Here is a 22,289-nt window from a genome sequence, read left to right as displayed (position 1 = left end):
TTCTTTGCCTGCTTATACTGGCCATAAAAGAGGGAGCTGCCTTCAATGTATAAAATAGAAGAGTGCCAGGGAACGCCATAATGGAGGCTTTTGGATGTGAATTTGGAGCACTTTCACTAAAGAGAACATGAGCTTGCTCAGCCCTTTCCTCACAAGATGGCCCAGTTCCCCAGACTTCTCCACACGCTCGCTCCATAAGGCCAGCTTTGGCCAGACTGCCCTAGGGGCTTGAGGAGCTGACTCTGGTCCTACCTGGTTTCAGTTAGAGGGTCCTCCTGTTATTTTTCCATTTAAAAAGTATGTCCTCAGAAAACTTTACTGGAAGGATGAGTGGCAGGAACTTGTATAGTTCAGCTTCCAACACTTTGGAACAGATTAAAAAGGGAATCTTTTAAATAAAAACTTAAAAAAAAAAAAGACAGAAACTCAGTTGGGCATGGTGGCTCATGCCTGTAATCCCAGCACTTGGGAGGCTGAGGTGGGCAGACTGCTTGAGGTCGGGAGTTCAAGACCTGCATGGCCAACATGATGAAACCCCCGTCTCTACTAAAAATACAAAAAAATTAGGCAGACATGGTGGCACGCACCTGTAGTCCCCAGCTACTTGGGAGGCTGAGACTGGAAAATCGCTTGAACCTGGGAGGCAGAGGTTGCAGTGAGCTGAGATTGCGCCACTGCACTCCAGCCTAGGCGACAGAGCAAGACTCTGTCTCAAAAAAAAAAAAAAAAAAAAAAAAGACAAAAACTCTCAAATTGATTTAAAATCCAGCTGTATGGTACCTACAAAAGATATATGTAAAACAGAAACCGAAAATCTTAAAATTTCAAAAGAGGAGGGCAGAGACAGGATATGGCAGACAAATGCAAATATAAATAAAGCAGCGAGAATAACATATCAGATAAGGAAGAATATACGTGAAAACAAGAATAAGCCTCTTTTTGGTGAAAGAAGGCATCAAATCAGAAATACAAGATTCCCCTTCCAAAAATACTCCACTTTTTTTCTATAAATCACCTTGTTAGCTGAATACAGTAGGCAAAATAAAAGTCCAAATCCAGGTTGTTATGTGCAGATCTTCCTTGCTTCCCTAAACTCTCACCACCTTAAGTGCTGGCTCTGTGCCCAGCATGCAGAGCTTCTACTGTGAAATGCACTGCAGATCCCTGTACCAGCTGTGGGCTAGTAAAGTGCTGATTTAGGTAACAACAAAAGGCACCTTGAAAGGTGAACATGGCCAGATGTGGTGGCTCACATCTGTAATACCAGCACTTTGGGAGGCCAAGGCAGGTGGTGGATGGCTTGAGTTCAGGAGTTCGAGACCAGCCTGGGTAACATGACAAAACCCTGTCTCTATAAAAAAGAGAAAAATTAGCTGGGCGTGGCAGTGTGCACCTGTGGTCCCAGCTATTTGAGAGGCTGAGGTGGGAACATGACTTGAGCTCAGGAGGTGGAGATTGCAGTGGGCTGAGATCACACCACTGTAGTCCAGTCCGGGCAATAGAGCCAGGCCTTGTCTCCAAAAAAAAAAGTGAACATGAAACTTAGTAGTGTCATACATTTGTCATCAATCCCTTAAGATGTTTTGTTCCTTTCCTCTTTTCTAGTTAGTATGAGTCATTTTCCCCCTAGCACTACATTCAGTACAGGATAACTCATGGTGTTTAAGGAGCTTCATAGGTTTATCTTACTCATACAGAGGTTTTCTTAAACCTAAAGACAAAGGCCTTTTGATATTGTTATTGTTTGAAAAAACTGCATATCAAATAGAGTAAGGACATTATAAATGATGAAAGTATAATTTATAAAGAAAATATGATAGTGATGAAGTTTTAGGCACCAAAATGTTTTAGGTAGCAAAATGTCTTCAGATACAATACTTAGCAATCCAAATTTTTTTCTTTACAAAATCACAATCATATTTAAACCCCAATTACAACAGCAACAAAAAATGAAACACCTAAGAATACATTTAAGAGAAATATGCAACACCTTCATGATCGGTCTGTAGAGTGAACAAAGGCCATAATGAAAGATCTGAATAGAATAAAGTATCACCTTTTTTTTAAAACTTAATATGAAGAATAAACATCATAAAGATGGCAGTCTTCCTCAGATTGACTTACACACTTTGAAATTCAAATCAGAACTGCCTAATTTTACTTTTTTACTATTACTGTTGGAACTTGATAATAAAATTGTACTAGAAGGATAAATATTATGAGAACAGTAACAAAACTTTTGAAAAGAAAAATGAGGCGAGTTGCTTTACAAAATAACAAAATGGGGCGGGCGCGGTGGCTCACGCCTGTAATCCCAGCACTTTGGGAGGCTGAGGCAGGCACATCACAAGGTCAGGAGTTCGAGACCAGCCTGGCCAGCATGGTGAAACCCCATCTCTACTAAAATACAAAAACTTAGCCAGTCGTGGTGGCGCATGCCTATAGTCCCAGCTACTCAGGAGGCTGAGGCAAGAGAATTCCTTGAACCCGGCAGGCGGAGGTTGCAGTGAGCCAAGATCGCTCCATTGCACTCCAGCCTGGTGACAGCTCAAAAAAAAAAAAGAATTCTGAGACAACAAATAAAATAGTGTGGTATTACAACAGAAATAGAATGGAATAGAATCCAGAAAAACAAACTTATATATATAAATTTTTAAAATAAACTCATATATAAGTAAACTATATATAATATAAACTCTCATATAAATTTCGTATGTATGTGACAATTTGGCATATTTTAAAGGTTCCATTTCAAGTCCATGGAGAGTGAGCAGATTATTTCAGTAGATAACATCAGCTCCAGTGCCATCTCCTGAGAGGGGCCACTCCTCTGCTGAGCTAAAACAGCCCCGAGTGACACTCTACCATGTTGTCCTGCTGTCCTCATCACAGCACCTAACACTATCCTCAACAATATTTCCTCTTTATTGTCTGCATCCCCTATGGAAAATAAGAGCTCAGAGAAGAAGACTTTGCCTCTCTTATTCACTGCAATATTCCCAGTATCCAGAACACAGCGCACCACATGGCAGAGTGGTGCTAAATATGTTTAACGAGTGGATGGATGGATGAAATGCTTCACCACATCATGTTAAATGAAGTTAGATCCCTACTTCACATCACAGACAATACATTCCAGATAGCTCAAGGATGTAAATTTAAAATTATAAAACTAATAGGAAACACTGAAAAATATTTATATTACCTTGGGGTACAGAAATCTTTTCTTTCTTTTTTTTTTTTTTTGAGACGGCGTCTCACTCTATTGCCAGGCTGGAGTGCAGTGGCACAATCTTGGCTCACGACAACTTCCACCTCCTGGGTTCAACTGATTCTCCTGCCTCAGCCTCCCGAGTAGCTGGGACTACAGGCACGTGCCACCACGCCCAGCTAATTTTTGTATTTTTGTATTTTATTTTTGTAATTTTGTATTTTTAGTAGAGATGGGGTTTCACCATGTTGGCCAGGATGGTCTCGATCTCAAGTCTTGACCTCGTGATTCACCCACCTTGGCCTCCCAGTGTTGGGATTACAGGCGTGAGCCACCGCGCCCGGCTCCTTTTCATAGCATGATCCCAAAGCCAAACAAAGAGAAAGGAAATTTAACTGCATAAAACTTCAAAACTTATTGTAACAAAAGATATTATAAACAAATTTAAAAGAAAAATGATGGAGAATATGGGCAACATATAGCAAAGGAATACTATCCACTTTATAGAAAAGACCTCTTTTACATGTAAATAACCCATATTAAAAATGGGCAAAGGGTGTAGAGAGGTATTTTAAAAGGCTGGAAGAATGTACATCATAGTTGTTTCTGAGGATTGGAAACCTGGAATTCTCTCTCATAGCCTTTAAATTTTTAAAAAGGGATAGTAGATATGATTAGTCCATGTGCCCAATATTTATATTCAAGAAAAGATTAAATTTAAAGGCAAATAAAAGTAATACCTGGACAATTCACACTTACATCACTGGCCAATATGGGAAAGATGAAACTATGGAGAAAGATGAAAAAAGGAAAACGACTCTAATGTTGCACTGATGTGTCCCAAATCTATTACTGAACTTCATAATTGCATTTCATTTACCGGTTATAAACACATCTACACTTTTTTACACTTTACACTTTCTCAACATCTGAGTTACTCATTTCTCATTATCTGCTGTACAGTTCCAAGTGATTGATCAGTAATTCAGAGAAACAGCAACAAAAGTGAAGAAATGCCTGTCATCAGCTGCTATCAAGTGTCTAGACTAATGTCCCTTAAGGCAGACTGGTTAACTATGATATACCCACATAATCCAAGAAAGAAGCCTCCGATGTACTGATATGGACAGGTCTCCAAGATATATTGTGAAATGCAAAATAGCTAAAAATAGAACAGGTGGCCAGGCGCAGTGGCTCACGCCTGTAATCCCAGCACTTTGGGAGGCCGAGGTGGGCAGATCACGAGGTCAGGAGATTGAGACCATCCTGGCTAACACAGTGAAACCCCCTCTCTACTAAAAATACAAAAAATTAGCCGGGCGTGGTGGCAGGCGCCTGTAGTCCCAGCTACTTGGAGGCTGAGGCAGGAGAATGGCGTGAACCTGGGAGGCGGAGCGAGACTCCATCTCAAAAAAAAAAAAGAACAGGTGCAGACTCCTGAGTAAATATTATCTGTTACCAACTGGATTAAAAATTGGGGAAAATACATATATTGATGGGCTTTTGTAGTCATCTCTGGAAGGCTACCTAAGAAATGAGAATCACTACCTTTTTATGGGGAGAGATAATAGGGAGCTTGGAGACAAGGGTAGGAAGAAGACTTATTTTAAGTGAATGCTTATTTTTGAATTCTGAACACTGTGACTATATCAGCCATTCAAATTTGAATTAATCACAATCTGAATCAGATTAACAGCAAACATCAAACAAACCCACATTGAGGAGCATTCTATGAAATAATTGACCTGTACTCTTCAAAAGTATCCAAGTCATTGAAGATCAATCCTGAACCATTCTAGATGAAAGGAGACCAAGGAGATACGACAGCTAAATACAATGTGTCGTCTGGATTGGATTCTGCACCAGATAAAGGACACTTGTAGGACAGGTGGCAAAATCCAAATAAGGTTTGTAGATTGGCTAATAGTATTGTATTGATGTAAGTTTTCTCATTTTGATAACTGTATTTTTATCATGTATGATAACAGAAAGCACACACAGACAAGAGTGAAATGGGCATGTCTGTAATTTATTCTCCAATGGTTCAGAAATATATAAACGTGTGTGTATACAGGAAGAGAAAATGGCAAAATGTTAATTCAGATGAAGACTATCCAGAAATTGTTTTATTTTTGCAGCATTTGTTGTTGTTGTTGTTTTAGATGGAGTCTCACTCTGTCTCCCAGGCTAGAGTGCAGTGCAGTGATCTCAGCTCACTGCGACTTCTGCCTCCTGGGTTCGAATGATTCTCCCACCTCAGCCTCCTGAATAGCTGGGATTATAGGTGTGTGCCACCACACCTGGCTCATTTTTTTGTTTTTAGTAGAGACAGGGTTTCACCATGTTGGCCAGGTTGGTCTCGAACTCCTGACCTCAAATGATTGACCTGCCACGCCCTCCCCAAGTGCTGGGACTACAGGTGTGAGCCACCGTGCCCGGCCTTGCAGCAGTTTTTAAAGCCTGAAATTATTTCATAATAAAAGTTAAAAAAACACACACACAGACACACACACAAACACACAAGATACCATTTTCCACCCTTGAAAATAACTAAAATTAAAAAAGCTTATAATACCTAATGTTATGAGCTGTGTCCCCCAAAAAAGATATGTTGAAGTCCTAACTTCTAGTACCTTGCAATATGACCTTATCTGAAAATAGGGCTGTCTCAAATTTAACTATTAAGATGAGGTCATAATAGAGTAGGGTGGGCCCCTATCCTTGTAAGAAAAATGGCTATTTGAAGACATCAACCCATAAGGATAACATCAGGTGATAAAGGAGATAGGGATTAGAGTGATGCAGCCATGCACCAAGGAACACCAAAGAGTTCCAGCAAACCACCAGAAGCTAGAAGCTAGGAAGAGGCAAGGAAGGATCCCCCACAAGTTTCAGAGAGCACGGCCCTGGAAATGCCTTTATATCTGACTTCTGGCCTCCAAAACTGTGAGACAATAAATTTCTATTGTTTCGAGCAACTCAATTTGTGGCACTTTATTAGAGCAGCTCTTGGAAACAGATAGACCAAGTATGGAAGAGCATGTGGAGCAACTGGAATTCTCAAACACTGCAGGAGGAAATGTACAACGGTACATATACGTTGGAAAACAGTTTAGCTGTTCGTTACCAAGTCAAATGTACACTTCACCTAGCAATTTCACTCCTAGGTAGGTTACCCAAGAGAAATGAAAGTATATATCCACAAACAGACTCATACATGAATGTTCAGAGCAGTTTTATTCCTAATAGCTAAAAACAGGAAACAAGTTGAACATGTCTGTCACAAGTGAATGAACAAAAGGTGGTATATTCAACTGTGTGCTACTTAAGACATAAAAAGGAATAAACTATCACTACACACAATATCATGGATAGATCTGAAAAACACTACGCTGAGCAAAAAATGCCAGGCACAAAAGCATATACACTGTTTGATTTCATTTACATGAAGTTCCAGAAAGGGCAAGACTATACAGACAGAACTCAAACCAGTGACTTCCTGGGGTGGGGGACGTGGACTAGAAGTGGCATGAGGACATTGTCTGGGGGTGATGCAAACATTCTGTACCTTGACTGGGGGTGGCTATGTTGGTGCATAAATTTGTCAAAACTCAATGCTTAAAATGGGTTATTTTATTAAACTGTGCCTCAGAAAAAGCTGATTTAAAAATTAACACTATTTTGACTACACGAATTAAAAGTAGGTTACTGACAACCAAACCACAACTGTCATCAACCAAAATCTTCTGAATGCTTCCCCTTTCAATCTTTCCCTCTTCCAGAAACTTCCTTTCTCCAATACCCCCATTTTAAAAGTTATTTTGCCTTTTATAACTGAGTGTGATAATACTGAAGAAAGTAGTACAAATGGAAATCACAATAGTTTATACTTGCCTCCACGAAGCTTTCTTTAAACTGGTCTCTAATAAATAAACAAGTGATCCTAATAAATCAACGACCCCTAATATATAATTTTATGAAAAGAGAAAATGCCGTTAAGTCTTCAATATTCCAGACAACAAGGCTAAGTTAGTTTAACCTTTAAAAGAAAGAAGTTAGGGTCAAGTCTTCTGATGCCTTATTTTCTTTTTCAGACAAGCCTAGAATCCTCACCTACTATCCCAGCTCCATGCTTCCCTCCATCTCGTGGACACTACTTTTTCCTAGAAAAGCTTTGATCGTGCCAACTCCCTTATCAAAATTCCTCAGACTGACCTCCAACCCCATGGCCACCACCCTGCCAAACACACACACTCCTCCTTCCTGACACTTGGTCCTAAAATTTTAATCCGATTTCTTCTCCTCCAGCCAAGCATATCTCACTATCAGTCACTGTTCCCTTCATTCCACCTCGAGAAGTCTACGCACCAGGCTCCTGGCTGGGATGATACTAAGAATGCCTACAACTTGCTGAATAACTTCAACACTCCAGGAACCATGCCAGGCATTTTTTACTTTCATTATATTATTTGAATGTTCAACAGACCTATGAAGTAGCTATTATTACTAAATGAAATGAGCCATGTGAAATTCTTAACAATTGCATCTATATGGCAGACACTTAGTTAACGCTGTAATTCCTATTACGACCATGAGGAAATAATGTTTCAGGAAAGTCAAGCCTCTTGCCAAGACACTGTAGCTATGAAATGGTAGAGTCGGGATTTAAACTCAGGACACACCGACTCCATTACAGCAAATCCTCTCCAGTTATCCCTTCCCAGTCCCTGAGATGGGCGAACACTACCTATTTCTCCTGGTCACCACCGTGATCCTCCCCTTCACTCAAGCTTGGAATACTGATCATGTGGGTCCCTAATGACACTTGTTCTTATTACCATATTCAGGTGCAATTATGACTGTATCCCATGCAGATGTGCCCTCTTTTATGATCCCTGAGAGCCCACAAGCCCTAAGCACCACAACCAGCTTGCATGTAATTTTTTTCCCTTTCTGACCCTTGAACAGCACCAAAAGCACAGCAGGCCAGGGTATTCAGCTGAATAAGTGGCAGCTGGGAACAGAGGTCAGGAACACAGAGGGGGCTTTGTGAAAAATATCCAGCATTCTGCCATTTCAATAATCCTGTCCTCAGCAGTGAGGCCCACATGCAGTACAGGAGTAAGGGGGAGGTTTGAGAGAGAAAAATGAGCTCACCCCAGCTCCCAATGGCAGAAGCCAAGCAGCCATTGCCTTCTCCTTCCTTCCTGTGTTTCTTCCTTGGGGAAGGACAAAACCAGAGGAGGTAGAGCTGAGGGAAGGGAAAGAAGCCATGAGAAATAAGATTCCTCCAACAGCAACAACAAAAATACCTATAAATAAACTAAATAAGATCTGAATAGTAGCTACATAAAGAAAATGATTTTCATGTATTAAGTTCGCTTCATTATGCCTATTTAGCTATATAAAGATGACAAGAGACATGACATGTTCTTACACAAGATGTCTCAATATACAGGATGTCATTTCTTTAATTCATAAACTTAACATATTCCCAACCAAGTTATGCCTAAGTAACAATATTTTAAAGTTAATATGGGCCAAGCGCAGTGGCTCACACCTGTAATCCCAGCACTTTGGGAGGCCAAGGTGGGTGGATCACTAGAGGCCAGGAGTTCGAGACCAGCCTGGCCAACATGGCGAAACCCTGTCTCTACTAAAAATACAAAAATTAGGGAGTGGTGGTGGGCGCCTGTAATCCCAACTACTCAGGAGGCTGAGGCAGGAGAATCACGTGAACTGGGGAGGTGGAGGTTGCAGTGTTGAGATCACACCACTGCACTCCAGCCTGGGTGAGAGAGCAAGACTCCATCTCAAAAAAAAAAAAAAAAAAGGTTCATTAATTATGGAAAAAATATTTAAGTTGTGCATTACAATAGCTAAGTTTTTTTTAAAAAAAGAATACTGGTGAGAGACAACTTGCCCGCCAGTACTCATAAAGCTACAAGAATTGCAACACAGTATTACTGACTTATTCACCAGATATACTGTCAACCACCTACTGCATACCAGGCACCATTGCATGGGGTAGGGGTGGATACAGCTGTCAATAAAACAGATAAACTCTCTGCCATCATGGATGTTATAGCCAAACAGGGAAAAGGATCAATGGAACAAATTAAAATTCTACCAACCTAAATGGTTCAAATACACATGTATGTATATATATGTGTGCGTGTGTGTGTATATATTTCATTCAAGATATGAAATAAGTGACATTTCATATCACCAAAGAAAAAAATTACTAAGTAACTTGTAACAAAGGCTTACCATTTGGAAAAAAATATAAATGTACACAAAACATGAAAGTACTAAGAGAAACTACAAACATTTTTGTGATCTCGTGGGACAGACAGCTTCTCTGCCAATGATGTCAAACACCCAACAGTGAAGAAAAGGTTTTCATGTCTGACCATACGAACCTGTGACATTTCTGCACAGTCAGGAAAGAAGCTTATTTATGTATCAGACACAAAATTAAAATACAAAATGCAAACTGCATGAAAATATTCATTAGTGTTCAAAATGTAAATATAAACAATCCTATCTTTTGCACCTCTCAGAAGTTCAAGAGAATGCTAACATTCACAGTTGGTGTGGGTAAATCTGGCACTCTTACACTGCAAGTGTTTATATAAACTGGAACTTTTCTTGAGGGAATAAGACAGGAAGTATCAAAATCCTTACTGCACCCTTGACCTAGAAATTTCACTTTAAGACATTTATCGAATAAGACAAAATGCAAGGATGTATGTAGCCAGATGGCCTATATTGGTTATAATAGTGGAAAAAAAAGAAACAAAACCCTAACACAAAAACCTAAGGAGAGGATTAACTACGACACATCCATACTTTCCCTCACACTCATTAAAATGACGACGTATTTAAAATCTGGTATAAGCAGATGGCGTCAACATCTTAAAATGCTTTTTTTTTTCAGGTGTATTCTCTACCTTCATTGGGTGTTTAGGCCAGTAAAAAACTATGAGGCTTAAGATTTGTGCACTTCAAACCCCTTACCAAACGCATCTTATGACTCAATTTTAAAAGATAGATGGTGAAAAAGTTACTAATATTCATGTTTAAAAACAAAGTGCAAAGTGTTTCTATGCTTATACACATATTCACGCTGCCATGAAGACTGGGATATATTTTGAATGATTGTTTTAATCTGAATTTTCTAGTCGTGCTACAGTGAAATGACTTCAGGAAAAAAAAAAAGATTCCCTGAGGTAGAAACCTGCACCAGGTTGGCCTCCCAATTCTTATGGAGAGATGGGAGGTGAACCCACGCCAGCGCCCTCCGAATGAGATCCAGAGGGCGGGTCCCGAGACACGGTTTACACAAAGGGCAGATGCTGCGCAGGGAGACCTGGCCTCTCGCTCAGAATCCCCACGATGTCCGCGGGGCAGGTTCGCTCCACGTTCGCAACATCTGCCCTGTCCCAGGAGAAAACCGCGCACGGCTGGGGAATGCCAAGGAGGAACTCGGCTCTGAGCGACTCCTGGAACCTTGGGCCCCTCCCTGACCCGTGCTCCCGGTGTGGCCCTTTTTCGAGCCCCCATCCCCGGTGCTCCCGGGCTGTGATTCCACCTCGGCGCCTGCCCAGGACCGCGCTGGAGATCAGCTGCCCGCGTGCTCCTGCCGCCAGCTCCTGGGGAAAAAGGAGCGCACCTGGAACTGGAGGCCGCGCCCCCGGCCCATCTGTGGCGGGCCCGCCCCTCAGCCCTCAGGAAGCAGGGGTCTCGCCCCGCAGTTTGGAGTTCCTCCTGCGGGGGCCTACGAGGAGGCTGGCACGCACCCCCGCCACAGGCCCCGCACTCACCCTCTCCCAGCAGGAGCGGGAGCAGCGGCGACCGACGCAGCCCCGCCCGGCGCTTACGGCCCGGAGCGCCGGACTACATTTCCCACAAGGCAGCGGGGCTGCAGCGCGGCCAGGCCGTCCGAGTGCGCAGGCACGGGGCCCAGAGGGCAAGGCTGTGCCAGTGGCCAGGAGCGGTGGCCCACTGTGTGGCCGCTGCAGGTCATCGGTGTGTCCAGGCGGGACGCGGGGTTCCCAGACGGCCCCTTACCCCGCCTAAAGAACTCTGGCCAGGTGTGGCGGCTCAAGCCTGTAATCCCAGCACTTTGGTAGGTGGTGGATCACCTGAGGTCAGGAATTCGAGACCAGCCTGACCAACATGGAGAAACCTTGTTTTTACTAAATATGCTTAAAACAAAACAAAAAAAGGCCAGGCATGGTGACGCATGCCTGTAATCCCAGCTACTTGGGAGACTGAGGCAGAACTGCCTGAACCCGGGAGGTGGAGGTTGTGCTGAGCTGAGATTGTGCATTGCACTCCAGCCTGGGCAACAAGAGTGAAACTCTGTCTCAAAACAGACAAGCAAGCAAAAAATTAGCCGGGCACGGTGATGTGCGCCTGTAATCCCAGCTACTCTGGAGGCTGAGGCAGGAGAATCGCTTGAACCCGGAAGGCAGAAGTTGCATTGAGCTGAGATCGTGCCATTACACTCTAGTCTGGGCAACAGAGCAAGACTCCGTCTCCAAAAAAAAAAAAAAGAAAAGAAAAGTCTCTCTCAGGAGTCTGTCGGCATCCACCCCATGGGGAGGGGAGGCGGCCTTGGCTAAGCCTCACTGTCCTCTGAAAGGATGGAACCCAGAGGTCCTCCTCACCAAGGAATAATGAAGAGATGAGGCTGCACAGTGCCGCACGTGTTGCGGGCCTCTCAGGAGTCACTACCACACCCCGTCCCCCAGCTCACTCACTGTCAGGCACTGCTCGGAGTGTTTCAGAACTATCAATGTACAGAATGTAGACAAAATCTCCATCAGTTAAATGTGTGGCCTATGTTTGGGTAATTTCAAATGGATCTGCTACTTTGGAACTTGGAGAAGTGCAGATCAATGTAGTAGCTTATATGGTAACACTTAGTTTTCTAAAGGTAGCTGCTAATTTCCTCTGCTTCTTTCACTGTAACAAAGACACTCTCCTTACCCAAACTTTAGGCCTCTAAGCCCCTCTTTTTAACCAGGCCTTGTCCTGAGCCTGCAAGTCCCTAGAATCCTGCTAGAGAGCCAATCCTCAGTAGTTAGTCAAATTTCTCATCTGCCACCTTGAAGTCTTAAGTCCTTGACCTGCCTTTAGTGACAATCCCCATACCCCTGATGTCTGCTTTTAGATATTTTCCACCCACTGACCCCGTGACCCCTCACTGTGCTTGTACGCTTTATAAATCCCAGGCTGGCTTTGCTGTATTCAGAGTTGAGCTCAGCTTTACTGAAGCTGCTTTCCTCCACTGCAATACTTAATAAAATCTGTTTTTACTGTCTTTAATACTTTTTCTTTCACAACTGTCTGAACTATCACAACTGTCTGAACTATTTCAAAATACTGAAAAATACGAAAAACTTAACTATTCATATAGTCAACCTAAGGTAACCCAGATAGCCCCAAACATTATTAACTAAAAAATCTACTGCTACACTAAGACGTATGGCTTGAACAAGTTGTCTCCAGAATCACAAGAACACTGTAACATGGAAACCTCCTAAACATATTCATCACAGTTGTCCTGGTAGAGAAATGGTCCTTCATAAACCTCCACAACATAGAGTGTGCAATTTCAAAAAGTAGGTAAAGAGGTTGGGGTGGAAGAGAGAAAATCAGAAAACTTGAAACAAACAGTAAACAAGAAAATGATAGCAATAAATCCAAATCTATCAATAATCACTACATAGACACATGGAATGAGCTTTCAAATGAAAAGGCCAGGTGTGGTGGCTCACGCCTGTAATCCCAGCACTTTGGGAGGCTGAGGCAAGCAGATCACCTGAGGTCGGGAGTTCAGGACGAGCCTGACCAACATAGAGAAACCCCTTCTCTACTAAAAATACAAAATTGGTAGGGCATGGTGGAACATGCCTGTAATCCCAGGTACTCAGGAGGCTGAGGCAGGAGAACTGCTTGAAGCAGAGAGGCAGGCAAAGGTTGCGGTGAGCTGGGATTGCATCATTTCATTCCAGACTGGACAACAGGAGTGAAACTCTGTCTCAAAAACAACAACAACAACAACAACAACAGAAAACTGTCAGAATAGATCTGTAAAAATCTAGCTATTAAAACATGAGGATAAAGCTTGAAAGTCAAAGGTGGAAAAAGATAAAACAGGCAAACACTAAACATAGAAAGTTTATGTAGCTACATTTAGATCAAACAAAAACTTTAAGGTAAAAAATATTGCTACAGGTAGAGAAGATAATTACATAATGATAAAAGGATTAATTTAGGCTAGGCACAGTGGCTCACGCCTATAATATTCTAGCACTTTGGGAGGCCGAGGCGGGTCAATCACCTGAGGTCAGGAATTCGAGACGAGCCTGGCCAACATGGTGAAACCCCGTCTCTACTAAAATACAAAAAAAATTACCCGGGTGTGGTGGCGGGCACCTGTAGTCCCAGCTACTTGGGAGGGTGAGGCAGGAGAATCACTTGAACCCGAGAAGCAGAGATTGCAGTGAGCTGGTATCAGGCCACCGCACTCCAGCCTGGGCAACAAGAGCATGACTCTGTCTTTAAAAAAAAAAAAAAAAAGGGATTAATGTATCAGGAAAGAAAATATTTTAAACTTTTATGTATTTAATAACATAAGATACAAAATACGTAAAGCAAACATGGGCAGAACCACCAAGAGTTCTGAGAAATCCACCACAGCAGGGAGTCAGTTTTAGTTTTGTTTTCTTTTCTGTAGGGATGGGATCTTACTCTGTTGCCCAGGCTGTCTCAAGCAATCCTCTTGCCTTAGCCTCCCAAAATGCTGGGATTATAGGCATCAGACACCACCCTGGCCTCAAGAGTTTTTAACCTACCTTCTCAGTAACTAATAGAAAAGCTGACAAAAAGGTCACTATAGATATGAAATATATGAAAAGCAAAATTAGTTTTATATTAATGAATGGACATGTAGGCTACTCCATCCCAAAACTGAAGAAAACACATGTAAAAGCATATATTTATTTAAGAAAAGATCTCATACTAATCTGTAAAGTAGCCTCAACACATTTCAAAGAATTAGTATCACACGAGACCATATTCTTTGACAATGTAATTAAGCTAGACATTTTTTAAAAGACTAGAAACTTTTTAGAAAAGATTTAGGTAAAGGGAATGTTGAGAGGAAATTCTGCAGCTTTCAAAGCATACAGTAAAGAAGAAAAGAAGGCAGATTGAGTAGAATACATCTAATTTTGTTCCCTCCCCATATGTCTTGATGGAGTTCAGGACACACACACTGCCAAAATACGGCACGTCATCATTTGAGAAAACAGCAGAAACAGGAAGGACTTTTCCACATATCTCCCACAAAGCAGGTTGCAAAACCTAGTAAGAATTTACTAAACTTCCCCTGAAGCAGGTCGTAAGATTCTCATGTGAGATTTGCCCTCCCTATACCTGGAGGAAAGTAACATCTTTATTGCTGAAGACACACAGTCACAGAGAGAACTCTGAACAAACAGGCCTTGCGAAGTTGCCCCCAGTGTATTACCATTAGATCATATCCTCTTTGTCCATTTATATTTCTCTGTGACTCTTCATCAAAGTTAGCATAAAAACACACAACTGTTTCTCTGGGACTTCATTTCCTTATGCAGGCCGCTGCGTCACGTAAAACTTACATTAAAGAAACTTGTATGTTTTGCTCTTGTTCATCTGTCTTTTGTCTCAGGGTTCTCAGCTACGAACATAGATGGCCAAGGAAAATGTATTTTGCCTCCTCTGTACCACTAAAAGCAAATGTAAAGGATTCTTTGAAAGCTTGTTAATTCACAAGGTCAGGAAGAACAAGGAAGGACACACCAGCAACATTTTAAATCTTGGAAGCAGATGGATGTTATTTTCTTGGCAAACCTGAAATATTGCCAAATTCGAGAGCTGTAAGAAAGGTAAAAGCCAGGCTGGGTACAGTGGCTCATGCCTGTAATCCCAGCACCCTGGGAGGCCGAAGTTGGGGGACCGCAAGTTCCAGGGCAGCCTGGGCAACGTGGGAAGATGCTGTCTTTACAAAAAATAAAGGCAGGAAGGAATAGAGTATCTTTACTGTTTTGTGCAAAAGTAGTCAGGTTTATGATCAGAACTGCTGTTACGTATAATGCTGCTAACCTCCAAGCCTTGGAGGAAAAAGGTTAAGTACGAACTTTCCGTTCTTGGGCACACGACCAAAAGGCCTGGACAATGAGAAACTTTTTCTGGACTGGTTCCACTGATGCGTTTGTCTATGAAATCAGGAAGTACCTTGCCAGTAAGGGACTGCTCTTGAATTTTCATTGGACAATGACCCTGGTCACCCAGAATCCCATGAGTTCAATGTCAAAGGCACTAAAGTGGCCTACTGTATTAATATTAAATAATGTGGACTTTGTAGACAAAATTGAGACAGTGAGGAAAATTACGTAATGATAATCTAATCTACCAAAAAAGTATAGCAATCAGTTTTTAATATTTTATAATGTTTTGTAGAGACAGGATCTACCTATGTTGGCCAGAATAGTATCGAACTCCTGGCCTCAAGTAATCCTCCCACCTCAGCCTCCCAAAGTGATAGGATTACAGGCACATGCCACCATGCTTAGCTTTGGTCCGCCCCTCCGTCCCTCCCTTTTTTTTTTTTTTTTTTTTTTGAGACAGTCTCACTTGTTGTCCAGGCTGGAGTGCAGTGCCGCAATCTCGGCTCACTGCAACCTCCGCCTCCCAAGTTCAAGCAATTCTACCTCACCCAAGTAGCTGGGATTACAAGCACCCGCCACTATGCTCAGATAATTTTTGTATTTTTAGTAGATACGGGGTTTCACCATGTTGGTCAGGCTGTTCTCAAACTCCTGACCTCAAGTGATCCACTTGCCTCAGCCTCCGAACGTGTTGGGATTATAGGTGTAAGCCACTGCACCCAACCTAGCTTTGCTTTTTTCTTTCAAATTTTACAGCATGCTTAAAAATGGTGTATGTTCCAACATTACAATACTAAGGAATTCTATATCTATGTATTTACCTTTATTCAGAGCTTTATATTTTCATAGTTTCATGTTGTTATTACCTTTTATTTAAAGAATTCTCTTTAGCATCTTTTTGAGACAAGAGTCTCTGTCACCCAGGCTACACTGCAGTGATGCGATCTTAGCTCACTGCAATCTCCACTTCCCAGGTTCAAGGGATTCTCATGCCTCAGCCTCCCATCTAACTGGGACTACAGACACATGCCACTACACGTGAATAATTTATGTATTTTTAGTAGAGATGGTTTTCACGATGTTGGCTAGGCTGGTCTCAAACTCCTGACCTCAAGTGATCCCCCTGCCTTGGCCTTCCAAAGTGCTGGGATTATAGGCATGAGCCACCTCACCTGGCCAGATCTCCATTTCTTTAGGGTTGGTTTCTGGAGGTTAGTTTCTTTTTATTGGGACATGTTTCACTCTTTCTTTATAGCCTTGTGATCTTTTGTTGAGATTTGGCCATTTGAAAAAACAGTCCCCTCCAGGAGTCTTTAAAGATTGGCTTTGTATAAAAGATCTTCATCATTTAGCATAACTAGAGATTCTGGGATTGTCTCAAACATTTTCTGGGGATGCTACTTTCTCTGGGCTTGTGCATAGAGCGAGGTTTTCGCCTGCTTCTTCTTTAGAGATTGCAACCTCTTGTTCCTCTTACTGTTTGCAGTATTAGTCTCTCTGGTGATGTAACAAGCTCCAGTGCTCACCTTTGTCCTCAGCAGCCCCCAGTCTAGCATCCAAACTACAGATTCCAGTCAGTACTCTGAGTCTCATGAGACAGAAACCATGCCCTTGGAAAGCACCATGAAAAGCTAAAACATTGGATGCACAGCCCACTCTTCTTCCCTCCTGAGGGAAAACCTGAGAGCTGAGTGTTTTTCTCCTCATCACACCTTGGCATGCGAGGCAGTGGGAGTGGCTAGGGTGGGTAAAATGTCAAAAATTTTCTACCACTCTGATGTGTCTGTTCTTTGCACTCACTTGGGGTGCTACAACCTCTTAAATAGCATCTGCAATTCTCACAAAAGCAATTTGGTTTGTAATCTGATGTTTAGTTGATGTCTCTGTGGGAGAACAAGAGACTAGGGCTTCCTATTCTGCCGATGTCATTTCCCTGGGTTAAAAATTCTTTTATTTCAATACTTGAAAAACATTGTGCCTCTATGGTTTCTGGTGAAAAATCTGTTTTCATTTGATTTTTAGTCCTATAGGTAAGGTGTGATTTTTCTCTCTAGCCTCCAGATTCTGAGTTTTCCGAAGTTGAACTTTGATGTATTTTGGTGTGGATTCCTTGGTTTCATGCTTTTGGGGCTCTGCTCAGCTTGTTGAATGTATAGGTTCATACTTATTGCTAAACTTGCGAATTTTCAGCCATTAATACTTCAAAGATTTTCCAGGCCCACTCTTTCTTCTCTCTCTCCTGATTATATTGTTAGATCTTTTATTACAGTTCTACAGATTTCCTGAGTCTCTGTTTTTCTTCCAGTCTGTTTTCTCTCTGTATTTAAAACTGAGTAAATTCTATTATATCTTTAAATCCACTGATACTTTCCTCTGTTCTCTCAGTTCTGCTGTTGTGCCTATGAGGTGAGTTTTAAAATTTTTGGTTACTGTATTTTAGTTCTAAATTTTTTTTTTTTTTTTTTGAGACAGAGTCTTGCTCTGTTGCCCAGGCCGGAGTGCAGTGGCATGATCTTGGCTCACTGCAGCCTCCGCCTTCTGGGTTCAAGTGATTCTTCTGCATCAGCCTCCCAAGTAGCTGGGACTATAGGTGCCCACCACCACACCCGACTAATTTTTGTATTTTTAGTAGCAACAGTGTTTTACCATATTGGCCAGGCTGATCTTGAACTCCTGACCTCATGATCTGCCCGCCTCGGCCTCCCAAAGTGCTGGGATTACAGGCATGAGCCACCGCACTCAGCCTAAAATTTCCATTTTTTCTTTATCTCACTTCTTTGCTTAGAGTCTTTTTATTTCAAACATTTTCATAATTGCTCATGGAAACGTTTATGATGGCTACTTAAAAATCTTTGACACATAATTCTAACATGTCTATCATTAACTTGTGTCTACTGATTGTCATTTTTCATTCAAGTGATCTTCCTGGCTCTTGACATGACTTTTTGTTAAAACTTGACCATTTTTGGTATTATGTGATAAAACTCTGAATCTTATTTGACCAGGTGGACTAGAAGTTCAGGTTCCTCATTTGACATCTCTAGATACCACATGATATTAAGGGTCTCCATTTTACTTCGTGTGGGTGAAATTTCTGGCAGCTCACTAGGCCTACACTGATATAACTATGGTTGGGAGGTGTAAGTGTGCCTTATTCCTGCTCCCTTTCCCTATTTAGCTTCCAGCAACACTGTGGGGTTGGAATGTGGTCTGATTACTGCTGGGCAGGGGCAAATGGTCTTACTCTGCACTAGGCCTACATTACACCAACCTAGCAGAAATGGGAAATTATGCCTTCTTCCCACTGGGTGGTGATAGAAGCCCTTCTGCACATGGTCCCCACTATTATTGCTGAGATGGGGCAGGTGCTCACTACCAGCTAATGTGGATGAATAACCTAGCTCTTGGCCTCTGACACCACCCAGCAGGGGTTTTATGAGCCTTCTTTACATTCTTATAAGGGCAGAAGTTTAGACTTCCCACGTGGCTTTTGCTGGTGTGCATAGTCATGGGTGCAGCTTTATCTGGTTGTCTGACTGAAGTAGAGTGGCTGTCTAAAGTTTTCTGTCTTCCTAGACTGCCAAATTCCTGGTCCTTTGGGTAGAGACTTTTCTTGGCTTTTCTTAGAGCTTCTTTTTTTGGTGGGTCTCTGTCGGTGTTTCTGGGTTTCTACCTTCTTCAGCTCCAAGTCTGGGATATAGGAGGTAAAAAGAATCACCACCAGCCAAGCATGGTGGCTCACACCTGTATCCCAGCACTTTGGGAGGCCAAGGTGGAAGGATCACTTGAGCCCAGGAGTTGGAGCCTGGGAAACATAGGGAAACCCATCCCTACAAAAAAAAAATAGCCAGGCACAGTGATGCATGGTACAGGACTGTGGTCCCAGCTATTTTGGAGGCTGGGGTAGGAGGATCACTTGGGCCTGGGAGGTCAAGACTGCAGTAAGCTGTGATCACATCATTACATTCCATCCTGGGAACAGAACAAGACCCTGTCTTGAAGGAAAAAAAAAAAAGAAAGAAAGAAAAGAATCACCAGAATCTTGTTTGTTTATAATATACAAGGTTTCCGATGTACGGGATAAATAAGGAAAGGAACATCTGTCTATTCCATCTTCCTGGGACAATCTGATTTTTAGGTTGAAAATTTAATTCGTAATACATAATTATTTTATTGAATGATATATACCAATATATTGTTTTATTGAACAAAATATACCAACAGGAAAACAGTAAAATTTCTTTGTAGTTCTTTTTGTCCTCAGGTCAACTCATATTGAAATCTCTACACAAAAATTCATATGATGAAAATTTAAAATTTTGAGTTGATCTATACCATATACCACTAAGAATCATAAAGCAGGATATTACATAATAATGTGGAAATTCTAGAGCCGAAAAGGTTAGACACTATGTAACTTGAAGCGGAATGGGGACTGGAAAACATACAAGTTTCTTGACTATTCAATGCTCTCAAAGAAAGTTATGTAAGAAAATAAAATATTCCCATTTTTTATAGATCTTAGAAATTATATTACTGAAATAACTGATTTCACAGCCTGGAACAGACTGAACTATGTAACTCATGAAATATCTTCTGATCTTGAAAGACTAATTGCACCTTAATTTTTAAAAATATAACCAGGTCAGCTTTTTTTTTTTTTTGAGACGGAGTCTCGCTTCTGTCACCCAGGCTGGAGTGCAGTGGCCGGATCTCAGCTCACTGGAAGCTCCGCCTCCCGGGTTCACGCCATTCTCCTGCCTCAGCCTCCCAGGTAGCTGGGGCTACAGGCGCTGCCACCTCACACGGCCAGTTTTTTGTAGTTTTTAGTAGAGACGGGGTTTCACCGTGTTAGCCAGGATGGTCTCGATCTCCTGACCTCGCAATCCGCCCGTCTCGGCCTCCCAAAGTGCTAGGATTACAGGCTTGAGCCACCGCGCCCGGCCACCATGTCAGCTTTAATTAAGAATTCTACCATCTGTAGTATCTGGCAAAATACCAGAACAGTTTCGGACACCAAGAACAGAAATAACCTTTTTGGTTCTCCTTAAGAACTCTTCTTACAGACTCGCCCAAAGCCCTACTCCCAAGAATCAGTCCTTCAGTTTCTCAAGCCAGAAATGACTAAATAATCTTTGAATCATCTATTCTATCAGATAATTCTTCCTAAAATAGTCTTCAAATTGGTCGTTTGCTCCTCAGAAATATACAGTGAATTAATATGTCCATCATCATATCTAAACTCCTGCAGTCTTAGCATTCAAAGTCTCTGACAGGGTAACTGTACCTTTCATTTCAAATATTTTTATTTTATCCCATCAGGAGCCCTCTACACCAGGTCCCTGCAAATACCAGAATTACTCTTCCTCTGAGCCTTTTGCTCCTGCATTACTCTTGGCTTTGCCTTCCAAGAGTACTTCATTTCCATGTATTATTACATCTCTCCTTGAGACTTGGACAATTTCTTTTTGCTCTAAGTTCTTAGAACACAACGTTGGGCACTTCATCAGGCTTCTGTTTACTAAGGAAGAAACCTGATCTTATATATACATACACATACATCATGATATATCATGACTAAGTAGAATTTATTTCAGGAATGAAACATTGGGTAACACCAAAATTCAGACAATTATCTATTAAAAGAATGAAGAGAAAAACAAAATGATCATTTCAACCAATGTAGAAAATGGACATGACAAAATATTACTCCCTTTTATGATAAAAACTCACATCACACAAGGAATATGAGGGAATGTCCTTATTCTGGTAACAGGGATCCACAAACAATTTTTTTGGTGGGGGTGGGTGGCGTGCAAGGGGGAGGCAGAGTCTTGCTCTTTCCCCAAGCTGGAGTGCAGTGGTGGGATCACAGCTCACTGCAGCTTCAACCTCCTGAGCTCAAGCAATTCTCTTACCTCAGCATCCCAAGTAGCTGGGACTACAGATGTGCACCACTATGCCTGGCTAATTTTGTTGCTGCTGTTGTTGCTCAGGCTGGTCTCAAACTCCTGGGCTCAAGCAATCTTCTTGTCTTGGACTCCCGAAGTGCTGGGATTACAGGTGTGAGCCACCGTGCCCAGCCTGGAAAGAAAGCTAACATAATATTAAATACAGAAATATACTTATCGTTTCTATTCAACAATGTACTGGCCTGTGCTAGTGCTATAACGTAAGAAAAATAAATAAAATGTATTATGATTGGAAAGGAGAATTAGAATGGAAATTATTTAGATGATCGTATGTGCAGAATATCCAAAAGAGTCTACAAGCAAGCTATTAGAAATAAGTGAATTTAGCTAGGTTGCTGAATACAAGGTCAATATACAAAAACCAATTGTACTTCTATATACTAGCAACAAACAGGAATGAAGTTTTAAAATACAATTTGCAATAATACCGTGAACACATCATGCCTCCTTGCCATTGAACAAGCTTTTCCCCAATTTGTAATGCCTTGCCATCTACCCCACATGCCTGTTGAACTGACATTTCTTTCCAGTCTCTTCAGATTTACCACTTTTTAAAAAGCATTTTCTCTCCTTCCCTAAGTTTTCAAACTTTAATTCACGAGCAAATTTTTTCCTTATAATTAAAAAGAACTATCAAATACACGAAACTGACAAACATGGTGATTTCTTATTGAAACAAGGGTAGGAAATAAAACTCAAGAGCCTTGACTTCCCAAAAAACCTCCAGGGCAAGGACTGAAACTCATTAATTTAATATCATTAGACACCCAAATATCCAAATTGCGACCCTTAGCAACAACTTAAAAAATGAAGTCTTTCTCCTATCTTAGAAAAAATGAGTCAGCAGGCAGAAAACTCCTTCACCTCCAAATCACTTATCTG

General features: G+C 41.6%; 1 protein-coding gene across 4 annotated transcripts in view; it reads right to left on the bottom strand.

Moving 5' to 3' along the window:
• Positions 1-11,342, bottom strand: part of ZFP2 (ZFP2 zinc finger protein) — a 37,073-nt gene extending 25,731 nt beyond the window's left edge. For all 4 annotated transcript variants that reach the window (XM_033180240.1, XM_033180239.1, XM_033180241.1 and 1 more), the window contains exons 1-2: positions 11,038-11,342; positions 8,369-8,462 (exon numbers count right to left, since the gene is read on the bottom strand). The gene's annotated coding sequence lies outside the window, so the exon portion shown is untranslated. The remainder of the gene's footprint in view (positions 1-8,368; positions 8,463-11,037) is intronic.
• Between the last annotated feature and the right edge of the window lie 10,947 nt (positions 11,343-22,289).

The sequence above is a fragment of the Trachypithecus francoisi genome, unplaced genomic scaffold, assembly GCF_009764315.1.
Source record: "Trachypithecus francoisi isolate TF-2019V2 unplaced genomic scaffold, Tfra_2.0 Lachesis_group2, whole genome shotgun sequence".
Taxonomy (NCBI): domain Eukaryota; kingdom Metazoa; phylum Chordata; class Mammalia; order Primates; family Cercopithecidae; genus Trachypithecus; species Trachypithecus francoisi.
Note: the sequence above shows the minus strand (reverse complement) of the source record. Positions and strands in the feature narration are given on the sequence as shown.